Here is a 12,314-nt window from a genome sequence, read left to right as displayed (position 1 = left end):
CCAAGTAATAACACATATCATGCTTGGCTTAGCATAGATGCCGAGTAAAAAATGTCATGCCACCGTTAGAAAGTGTCACAGAATCCCCCCTTTCTCACCTGGGAGTGATCCTTGCAGGATTTCTTGGGCGGTGTCTTCTTACGCACGGACCTGGTCTTGTATAAGCCCGCGCGAGCCTCTTCTGGCTCCAGCATGCGTTCAAAGCTCCAGGATTCAGACACTCCAGGATCCAGGACGAAGGAGGTTAGCACACAGCAAACGAGTCCGGGAAACAATGAGAAAGGAAGAGGGTAATGTGAATGGAATTAGGAGGTCCAGGAACAAGGACAACAGTGTAGCGAACTACGGAGCACACGTCTAGTCGCTGCTTGCAGTAGCATTGAGATGCGCGGGCCCGCGGGGGCGTGGCCTATTTGTAAATACGCTGCGTCTGACGTGAGGACAAGGAAGATGTTGCACGTTAGACGGCCATGTTGGGAGTATCAAGGAGTACGAGCCCCGTTGTGACAAGGACCATGAGGTCCAAAAGGGGCGTGTTCTGTGGATCATGACAGAATGCCCCCTCCGAAGACTCGTTCCACCGGGTTTGCCCGGGTGTATGAGATGGTATCTTCTGAGCAATTGAGGGGTATTCAGGTTAGAAGCTGGTTCCCAGGTTCTTTCACTTGGAGGATATCCTTTCCATTCAACCAGGTATTGAAGCTAACCCCGTTTATACGTGGAATCGCATATTCGGGACACTTCATATTCCACTTGGTTGTTCACCACCACCGGAGGGGGTCTGCAAGATTTCCGGGAAGATCGGATGTAGGGTTTTAATAAAGAAGTGTGAAAAACTGGGTGAATCTTCTTCCAGGATTCGGGTAGCTTGAGTCCGTATGAGACAGGATTTATGATTTCCTTGACGGGAAATGGATCATAGTACAGGGGGGCCAGTTTGTTTGGCCGTAAGTGTCGGGGTAGTAGCTTCGAGGACAACCAGACTTGATCACCAACTGCATATTAAGGCCCTGGTCTTCTTTTAGAATCAGCATTTTGTTTAGTTTGTATTCTGGCCTTCTCTAAGTGTTCCTTGGCTTCCTTGTGTACATTGATGAGTGTTTCCATCCAGGAGTCAACGGTAGGAACAGGTGTGGGATGTGGAAGAACAGAGGGTAACACTGATGGATGGAATCCTTGACTGCAATAAAAGGGGCTGGTGTTGATTGCCGAATGATTGGAATTGTTGTACGCGAACTCAGCCACGGGTATTAGGAGCGACCAGTCGTCCTGCACCTTAGTGGTGAAACAGCGAAGGTATTGTTCCAGGGTCTGGTTTACACGTTCCGTAGCTCGATTTGTTTGTGGATGATAACCTGATGAGAGAGCGCGTTGGATCCCCAGAATGCAACAGAGTTGTTTCCAGAATTGTGAGACGTATTGATGTCCTCAGTCTGATATGATTTTGGAAGTAAGTCCATGTAGGCGGAAAATGTGTTCCAGGAAGATTCCAGCTAGCTCTGATGAGGACGGTAGTTTATGCAGGGGTGTAAAGTGAGCCATGTGAGTGAACAAGTCAATGGTAACCATAATAGTCGTGTATCCCCTGGAAGGTGGCAATTCCACAATGAAGTCTGTAGCGATGAATTCCCATGGTCTTGTTGGTAGAGTAGGTTGTAGTAGGAGACCTGCTGGTCTCTTGTTATTGTGTTTGTTCTGACTACAAATAGAACAGGCTTGGATGTACGGTTGTACGTCTGTCTTCATTCTAGGCCACCAAAATTGTCTTTGCATAAGACGGAAGGTGTTGGTGACGCCACGATGTCCAGAATGAAGGGTATCGTGGCAGAGGTTGATTATTCTTTGTTTACATTTCTGTGTGGGGATGACTATAGCATTATTCTTGAACAAGTATCCATCCTTGATTCTTAGTTTCCATTGATTCTTCCTTGAAATATCCTTCCAGAGCTCAGAGCATTGGGTTTGAATCCGAATTTCTTCGAGGAGACTGACTGCTTGAGCTACAAAAATCGTGTGGGGAAACATCTTGGGATAGGTCTGATCTTCAATTGTTTCGTAGTCAGGACGTCGGGATAAGGCATCAGCAATTATATTCTGTGCTCCGGGGACATGATGGATGTGGAACTGGTACTGGGCAAAGAATAAAGGCCCAACGGGCCTGACGACTGTTCCTACACTCCAAGGATTGTAGAACTTGAAGATTCCAATGGTCCATGCGGACCTGGACTGGATGTCTCGCTCCCAGGAGTAGGTGTCGCCATTCGGTGAAGGCTTGACGCATGTCTAACAGTTCCTTTTCCAGGACAGAGTAATGTGTCTCACTGGGAGTCAGAGTTCTTGAAAGATAAGCAATGGGGTGTTCCATCTTGTCCTCAAACTCTTGCTTAAGCACTGCTCCTATGGTGTAGTTAGAGGCATCCGTCTCCACTATGAATGGTCGATTTTTGTCGGGTTGAGCTAGGATGGGGGCTTGAGTAAACTCTGTCTTTAAACGTTGGAATGCCTTGTCTTGAGGTGTAGACCAGAGAAAGGGAGTGTCTTTCTTCAAGAGTGCAATGATCGGCTGAACAATCTCGGAAAAGGTGGGTATGAACTTCCGGTAGAAATTGGCTAGCCCCAGGAAGGATTGAACTTGTTTCACAGAAGTGGGAGCCGGCCAGGATAATATGGCTTTTACCTTTGACTGATCCGTACCAATTCCTTCTGGACTAACGACAAATCCTACGTAATGGACAGAGGTCACATTAAACAGGCATTTAACGGGTTTGGCTAGGAGTCTATGTTCACGTAGTCGTTGTAAGACATCCTTTACATGTTCTTCATGACTTAGAAGGTCCTTGGAATAGATCAGGATATTGTCCAGGTAGATGATGACGAAGATGAACAGCATATCGGAGAACACCCTATCCATGAAACGTTGAAAGACGGCAGGGGCATTAGCAAATCCAAAGGGCATTACCAGATATTCAAAGTGTCCAAAGGGTGTTCTAAAGGCTGTTTTCCATTCGTCTCCATCCCTGATACAGATCAGATGATAGGCACCCCTGAGACTCAGTTTCGTGAAGATTACAGCTCATCTCACCGCTTCCAGGATATCCGAGATCAAGGGTAAAGGGTAGCGGTCCTTGAGGGTGCATTGATTTAATCCACGATAATCGAGGCAAGGTCTAAGTTCCTTGGTGTCCTTCTTGGGAACAAAAAACAGTGAGGCTCCAGCTGGGGATTTCGATGGTCTTATGGTGCCATTTTCAAGGTTGGTATCCAAGTATTCTCGTAGGGCTCTCTTTTCAGGTTCGGATAGGATGAACATCCTCCCAAAGGGAATCACTGCTGAGGGTTCTGTGTCTATGGCGCAGTCTTCAGGTCTGTGAGGGGGTAGAGCCTGGACTATGGCAGTTGAGAACACATCAGCATAACTCTGATAGGCCTTTGGAACCGATACGATATTGGAAACCATGAGTGGAACTTAAAGATCTATTGATGGTTCTTTGGAAGGTGTCACAGATGATTCCAGGAATAGACCTGGGACATACAAAACTCAGATCCAAGAAATAAGGATCCTGCTGCCCAGTTGATATAAGGATTATGCTTCTGTAACCAGGGCATCCCCAGGACCATGGGATAATGAGCAGACTTAATGATGTCAAATCTGATCAGCTCTTGGTGATGGTTTATTGAAAGTTGGATCTCTTTAGTCTGCAGGCGTATAGGCCCTGAAGTGAGGGGTCTTCCATCGATCGCTTCCACCAGTTGCATGGTACTTCGTGTCTTGTATGGAATGTGGTGAAACGTAACCCAATCTTGATCAATGAATACTCCCATAGCTCCGCAGTCAACCAAGGCCAAAATGGAGTAGGTCTTATTCTTGGATGGTGATAGAAGGGCCCGTACAATCACTAGGCTGTTTTGTCCAGGAGAGTTCAAGGATGGAATAGACGTGGAGCAAACATCTCTCTCCCGAAGCTTTGCTCCATCTAGGATCGGGAGCTGGCGTTTCCCGAACGCCGAGGAGCGGCTAGAGGGCATTCTCTAACCAGGTGTTTATCCGAGGCACAGTACATGCATAACCCCGGATGAATCGTTCTCATCCTTTCTTGCGGGGATATGGGTCCACAGAAGGCTCCTATCTGCATAGGTTCTGGTTCAGCAGCTGACCCTGGATTTGTGTCAGTCTTGGAGGTGATCTCGAAGGATGCCTTCGGGGGAATTACTTTAGATTTCCTTTTTTCTGCCTTTCTTTCCTGGATACGAAAATCTATTTGCATGGCAAGGTCCAAAAGAGCCTGGAACGAGCTTGGGCGAGCCACTCTGGCCAACTCATCTTTGATCTCCTCATTCAGTCCCCTTCTGAAAGTGTAAAACTAGCTTCAGGAGACCAGTCAGCTTCCTTGGTCAATTGCTTGAATCGGGTTACATACGTAAGCATATCCATGGATCATTGTTGAAAGTCTAGCAAGTGCTCCTGGGCACTATAGACCTGCTCAGGGCGTTCAAACATGTTTTTAAGGGCTTGTATGAAACCATCGTAGTCATCCAGGAGGGCATCACCAGAATTGACTAAGGGCGTAGCCCAGGTTAGAGCATTTCCGAAAAAAGGTGTGAAATTATAAAGCCAACCTTAGCCCTAGGGGTTGAAAAGTAGTAGGGCTTAAAAGTAAAGTGGATCAAACAAGAATCAAGGAATCCATGAAGGGTCTTTGCCGACCCATCGTATTTGTCAACAATGCCGCCCAGCAATATGCTTTCCTTTGTGGCAGAATCACGGGATAGCACTAATTGTTTGAGAGCAGCGTTTTCCGCCTTTCAATTTTGTACCTCGCCCGTTAGTTTTTGCATGCCACGCATGAGATCCTGAACAGCCGCTTCCATGTCGGCTTCGACTTCGGTCGTTTGGCATCTCAAACTGTCACGGAATTCCCCCTTTCTCACCTGGGAGCGATCCTTGCAGGATTTCTTGGGCGGTGTCTTCTTACGCATGGACCTGGTCTTGTATAAGCCCGTGCAAGCCTCTTCTGGCTCCAGCGTGCGTTCAAAGCTCCAGGATTCAGACTCTCCGGGATCCAGGAACGAAGGAGGTAAGCACACAGCAAACGAGTCCGGGAAACAAGGAGAAAGGAAGAGGGTAATGGGAATGGAATTAGGAGGTCCAGGAACAAGGACAACAGTGTAGCGAACTACGGTGCACACGTCTAGTCGCTGCTTGCAGTAGCATTGAGTCGCGCAGGCCCGTGGGGGTGCGGCCTTTTTGTAAATACGCTGCGTCTGACGTAAGGACAAGGAAGATGTTGCACGTTAGACGGCCATGTTGGGAGTCACCCCGAGTGGGACGGGTATGCCCAGACGTGGGTCCCGAGTCTGCCGGGCCTAGAGACCCAAGCTACTCCTCACTGATGACGCCCAACAAGGCTGAAACATGTCTGGGGATGCTTGTGGTCTCGTGCAGAAGGGATGTGACCTAGCATTTCGGGCTGGACTGCCCCTTTTGGGGTAGGACCAAGCCTGATTTGCATATGGTTTTTCTCCTTCTGTAATGGCTTGGCAGGCTGAGAAACGATGGTCTGGAGGGTTGCCCAGAGCTTTGCCCGTGGTTATGATTAATTCAAAACCTTCCTACCACCACCTTTCTGTTTTGCGGGAGTATCAAGGAGTACAAGCCCCGTTGTGACAAGGACCATGAGGTCCAAAATTGGCGTGTTCTGTGGATCATGACAGAAAGGGCTAGAATGGCTGCCCCCAAAATGAGAGTCTAGCCAAGTAATATCACATACCATGCTTGGTTTATCACATATACTAACACAAGGGCTCCTGCCATGAACACGCTTCTATGCATACATGCATTTTAAATTGAATTCCTACTTTCTTTAATGCAGCACTGTGTCAGGCACTCTTCTATTCGTAATACAATTGTTTATTCAAGAAGAATGTTTATTGTTATTCACAGCTGTTTCAAACCTAGCCACCTTCATCGCTTAGGCAATGATCAACACGTGACCTCTGATCTCATACAGATTCAGATACAAATTCCACATGTTCCAACTATACAAAGATAAAAAGGTCCAAATGTGCTTGTGCATACAGTCCAACAATATTTGTGCAAAGGTTGTTATATGCTGAGTGGAAACATGAGAAATCAATCAAAAAAGTGCACAAGGAAAACCTATACATCATATAATTAAATTAATGTTGTCAATAATCAGACTAACCGAAAACAGGTCAATATACTGCTCCTTCTGGGGTACTAATCTCCAGAGCTCTGTTGCAGTAGGGTCCTGGGTAAACAAAACTTCAAAACACTTGGCAAATGAACCCCCTACCTAACCTCTATAAGAATGGCCCGGGTCTGTGTCCTACTTCACATATGCCAGAGGTGGTGCCCTTTATCAAATATGCCCAGAAAATAAAGTCATGGCACAGTAAGAAACGACTAGACTGGCTGCCCCAAAATGGCAGTCTAGCCACGTAATAACACATGATCCTTTGATAAAAGAAACAATGATCCTTTTTTACTGTGCATCTGTTTTAGATGCCCAGTAAAAAATATGTTGTTGCTGCGCCTGACCCCCACCCACCTCAGCACAAAAAAACATGTGCACGCACATTCACACAACACATACATACACTCATTCACACGCGCATCTATACATCAAACACTCATTCGTTCACACTTATTTTCCATAAAAAAATAAAACTCTTACCTGTGCTGAGCTCTGGTCCTGATTGAGCTCCACTGTGGCTTCCTCTACCGGCTTCTGCTCGCGCATGGGCCGGAACCAGGAAGCAGAGCGCTTCCTGGTCGCTGCTCCTGGGTGAGCAGGAGCCGGAGGCAGATAATGCAGCACGCCGCTCTGGTCTGCTCTGATTGTATATTCGGAGAGGTGCATGAGTTTGGGCGAGGGTTGGTGGGTCAATGTCCTTTGACCGATTATGGACGAGCTGCCACTGACTGCAAGGAGAGGGTCTAAACAAAAGGGAGAGTGGGCTCTCACAAGCTGCAAGAATAGGGAAAAGTTAAAGGTGAGGAGGAGAAAAACAAACATTGGCAATGCCAAAGGCTTGTATTGTATCACAACGGATGGGTAACCCCTAAACCATGGAACTGGGAAACAACAAAATAGCACGAGAAAACCCCGGAAGGGGAAAGAAGTTCACATGGAAAAGTACTATATTAGTCAGAGTACTCAATTGTAAAAACTAGAGGCAAAGAAGAGGAGGAAGCTCAGACATAAATATTCACATTTTAATTTTTAATTTATTATCATAGTAAAATCGCATGATATATAAACATCTAAACATCAATGAAAAGGAAGAATTAATTTATGTATAAAATTGTTGTCAAATCTCATGCCTCGAAATGTTCAGACACAATTAAACTACCATAATTCATAACCTTGTATTGATCGAGGTAAAAACATCACTGTCTCATTTATAAGTTGCATTCAAAGGATAGAATTGCTGTAAACCCAATTAATAATTGAGTGCTGATTGCAAACGAATGCTAACCAAGGAATAAAGTGCTGGATGCAGAAAAAGTGCTAAGTGCCTACTGTACATACTGTGCATAGATGATCTTAAAATATCAAAACAGTTTCGGCGAATTCAGCCTATCTGGTTCAATTGAACGAACCAGTAGTCGCCTTCTTCAGGGCGCACTATGTATTAAAGATATAAACCTAGAACATACTAATGCATGAGTATCGATATATCATTCAGTAGTTCTCGTAGATAAAATCTTTGTGTGATTCATAAGGGCTTGATTGTGGATCTGGAGTCTGTTTTGAAGACGTAGACCCTTGATAAAACACATTAGGACAAACAGAATGAGAAAAAACAAAAAAACTTGGTGGTTAAAAACCGAAAATAAATGAGTGAGCCTCCTAATATTCAATGCCTCATAACCATACGAATAGAGCCTAGGGACATATGTTAGAGGTGGTGCCCTTTATCAAATATGCCCAGAAAATAAAGTCATGGCACAGTAAGAAACGACTAGACTGGCTGCCCCAAAATGGCAGTCTAGCCACGTAATAACACATGATCCTTTGATAAAAGAAACAATGATCCTTTTTTACTGTGCATCTGTTTTAGATGCCCAGTAAAAAATATGTTGTTGCTGCGCCTGACCCCCACCCACCTCAGCACAAAAAAACATGTGCACGCACATTCACACAACACATACATACACTCATTCACACGCGCATCTATACATCAAACACTCATTCGTTCACACTTATTTTCCATAAAAAAATAAAACTCTTACCTGTGCTGAGCTCTGGTCCTGATTGAGCTCCACTGTGGCTTCCTCTACCGGCTTCTGCTCGCGCATGGGCCGGAACCAGGAAGCAGAGCGCTTCCTGGTCGCTGCTCCTGGGTGAGCAGGAGCCGGAGGCAGATAATGCAGCACGCCGCTCTGGTCTGCTCTGATTGTATATTCGGAGAGGTGCATGAGTTTGGGCGAGGGTTGGTGGGTCAATGTCCTTTGACCGATTATGGACGAGCTGCCACTGACTGCAAGGAGAGGGTCTAAACAAAAGGGAGAGTGGGCTCTCACAAGCTGCAAGAATAGGGAAAAGTTAAAGGTGAGGAGGAGAAAAACAAAAATTGGCAATGCCAAAGGCTTGGCCTTTTATGTAGGCATGGGAAAGAACTTGCTAGACACTGCCGTAGTGGTATTAACTGGCCATTGATGATAGCAGGTGCAAAATGCTGCGACTATCTGCTCATCTAGTAGCAGTGCCTGGCAAATGTCTAACCGTGTCTGGCAAATTTCTAATCCTTATACACAAGCCAAAACTGTTGTCCTTGCCCATTCCAATTTTTAACAGGACTTCAGTGAAGAACACACATAGTTCTTATAAATAGAGTGGCCGATGGCTAACTTGGTTAAGACATTTTGAATACGCCCGTAGGGTGTTTACAACTTCATTTAAGTCATTAACTCATAGAAGACTGCTTTGAAAAAACACTGGCAGGCACTTCAAGTGCAAAGTTTGATGGTATGGCTTAAATAAAGGGAGCTCAAAGAGTTCCCATGAGGAGGTATTTTGGGCGGGGCAGGAGCTGGGTGGGAATGGCCATAGGGATAAGCAAGGCCATGGGCAGTCAATGGGTGGGCAAATACCCTAACATTGTGTACCTCCTCATATACCATATCTCCCTATCTGCACTCTTATGCAATAGTGTTGGCTAACAGTTGGTGCGAAAGAGTCACCTAATAGCTCAAACTAAAAGTGAAAAAACAAGTTAAGGTGATAACGTCACTCCCTCCCTATTGCAAGGAAATGTGAGGGGATGGGGAGAGGTTACATTTTCAGCCTAACTGTGGTATCTGAAAGGAATCTTAGACTGTTGTGCCTGGAGCGTGACTCTTTCAGTGATGGTAAAACCATCCATTCTGAGGTATAGGGGACCATTACTGGGGACTTCCCTTATGGGGTAGTGACTACTCCCATATTCTTGGGAGGACAATTAGAACGCAGCAGCTCTCTGTCCACAGCAACATGATGGACAATGTTGGTGATTTTGGGTGAATTCCTAAGAGTACTACTTAGACCAGTATGACTTCTAGGAGCAAGATCAACTCTCTCTGCATTAAACATGCAGCTGCGATCTGTCAACAGTCACCTTGTAAACTTGGGCAACTGACATTGAGAGGCTGAACTTGGATAGTCCTTGAGAGACATTACCCGGGAACAGCAGTCTATCCTTTTCCCCTATTTGGAAGAGAGGAATGAGTGTAGAATGGTGTGTTACATGCATGAATTTGATGGGTTCCTGGCTGGCCAATATCCTGCCCATCAAGCTCTGTATTTATGGGGGCTAACAAATCCATCCCACAATGATTGACTACCCACCAGGGTTTGTGTGCTAGGCTGTGTGTGTCCCTCTCATCACCTCAAAAGGGCTAAATCCTGTGCTGGAATAGGGTGTGGACCTGTAGACAAAACATCATGAAAACAACAGTGTCCTGAAAATGTATGCCATGATGAAGGGCGTATGCCACTCCACACTTCCATTCTCTTGTGGCTGGCAAAAGGGAAGTGGCTGGCAAAAGGGAAGGTGGAATACATGGATGACTTTCTCCCCCAGGAAACTATCATCTCAGCAGAAAGAAATTAAACTCTGCTATCAGCAATTAATGTTCCTGTAAGAGACCTCTCATAAACTCTATGACAGCAGCTGTATGGATAGCCCTGAAAAAATATATCTTGGCCCACTTGGATGAATGGTCTATTACAACAATTGAATAATGCTCTTCTGGTGAAAGCTTGAAAGCTTGAGAAGCCAGGTCAATGGCTACTTTGCACCAAGGACCGTCCGGAACACTAACAAGTGTGAAGGAAGCCCACTTTGTTTCTAGAACTTTGTCAGCTTCAAAACAGACCTGACATGGGCTCATCAACACCTGTGTCAAAATCAATGGCAGGCCATCAGAAATCTCTTTTAAATCTTCTCTTGGTAACAGAGATGCCTAAATGTCTTTGATAGGCAACCTGCTGCAGCCTTCCCAAACACCAGTTGATGTCACCAATTGATCAACTTTCCACATGGAACGTTCACCCTTCAATACGTAGAGGAGGTGTGGTACTTCTTCCATGATCTTGGCGGGGGCCACCCAATTCTGTCTGAGGCATGGTGTCCCTCTGTATCATGCCCTGGTGTATGCCTTCTACCCACTTTTCCTTTACGATTTAGCTAACAGACAAGGTCCGAATGTTTTTCATTGCCATTATAATGTCTGTTGATGAGATAGCAGTCGACCTTAACATTATGATGCTGTGTCTGAATTCAATTTCATCTTTATATTCTTGGATCTTCGTTGACAACCATGCCTTCATGGGAGACATCCTGCTAGTGCAGATGCTCTAAACAAATGCACAAGGGGCCTTTGATGGGTGTGTAACATGAATGATGCACTCCACAGGAACTGCCTGAAATGATGGATGCCCCATGCGTGCGCAAGGGTTTACCACACCATCACTGAGAGTTCAACACCAGGGACACAAGTCATGATGGTAATTGTAAGCTCCCTCCCTCAACTTTTTTTAGAGGACTGGGCCCAGGCCCATATTGCTGGCACCAGCAGTGAGAATTGTCCAGTTCTCTGTAAAAAAAAAAACTTTACAATTCTGGGACCTTGACAATCAGCCTTACATCTTTCTGGAAGACGTTTTAATCTTAATGGTCCCACGTTAAATGGACCCCTCTCTTTATGTTCAACCACCTATGCAAAGTCGTTTGCAAATTTGGCATCAAATTCTGAGACCCGGCAAAGAAAGCATTTCTCTGTTTGTTGAGTGGGAGATGACTTTTTGGATGGCAAGTAGCAAATCTAGTTGGGGCTTTGCACCTCATGCAGAAAGTGTATATCCAACGTAGACTACCTCCCTAACAAACGACTTAAATTGTCTCACTTTTACCATTAGGTACATGATAATACCTAATACATGATAATTAAAATGTGGTTGAAGACTTCATGATACCTGGTTACAGAATGCATAAAGATCAAAACGCTTTCCTGAAAGTATGTCACTTCTTTTATGGTCCTTAAGAGATTATCCATCATGTGTTGGAAAATGGTGGTGGCTGATGCCAAGTTGAAGGACATTCAAATAAACTGGTAGGTGTCAGAAGGGGTATGACAAATGTGAGCTCCTTCAATGTCTCTCTCAGGTCTATTTGGTGGTGTGCAGATCTCAGGTCAAGCGTAGAGAAACCAGAAGTGCCCTTGATGTGGGCCATCATTTCCTTTATGTTGGGCTAGACATTGACATTAATCTTATTTTGAGATTGAGACCATGCAGATTGACACACATCCTTATGTCCCTGTTGGTCCACATTGTGTGTCAAAAATTAAGGGTGCCAGCTAGTGGTGGCCTCAACTTTCTCAATGATGTTGCTCCCAAACAACTACTTAGGCTTTCAAGTTTGTCCTGTTGATTAAATGTATTTTTTGCCCCTGGTGTTTCACTTGAATTGCAGTGAGCTTGAGAATGGTGCCATGTCTGAACCCATTTAGACTGTCAATGTTCTTGCTGATTACTTCTGTAAATCATATGGCGAGTTAATGTATCTATTCGTTTGTATTTACAAATGCTGTAGATGGTGCTGCAAGTCCAGTTTGGGAGTTATCCCCTATCATCAGTACTTGCTGAGTTGCACCTGGCTGAAGAGTGATGTGGAGCATGGGTGGCCCATTGCGGCAGTCAATACCTAACCAAGAGTACTGCGCTTTTTGTAAGTATTCTTTTTTCAGGAAGTTGCTGGCGATAACAGTATATTGTCCAGATTATGTTGTGGTGAAACGTTCACTGGGC

General features: G+C 45.2%; 1 long non-coding RNA gene across 1 annotated transcript in view; it reads left to right on the top strand.

Annotated features, from left to right (window-relative positions):
* LOC138471966 (uncharacterized) overlaps positions 1-12,314 on the top strand; it is a 492,884-nt gene that overhangs the window by 374,865 nt on the left and 105,705 nt on the right. Inside the window, exon 3 of the long non-coding RNA XR_011268540.1 lies at positions 12,100-12,234. This is a non-coding gene — a long non-coding RNA (uncharacterized lncRNA). The remainder of the gene's footprint in view (positions 1-12,099; positions 12,235-12,314) is intronic.

This window comes from Ambystoma mexicanum, chromosome 8, assembly GCF_040938575.1.
Source record: "Ambystoma mexicanum isolate Mex_15411 chromosome 8, UKY_AmexF1_1, whole genome shotgun sequence".
NCBI lineage: Eukaryota > Metazoa > Chordata > Amphibia > Caudata > Ambystomatidae > Ambystoma > Ambystoma mexicanum.
The sequence above is the reverse complement of the archived record's forward strand: the minus strand, read 5'-3'. Positions and strand labels throughout refer to the sequence as shown.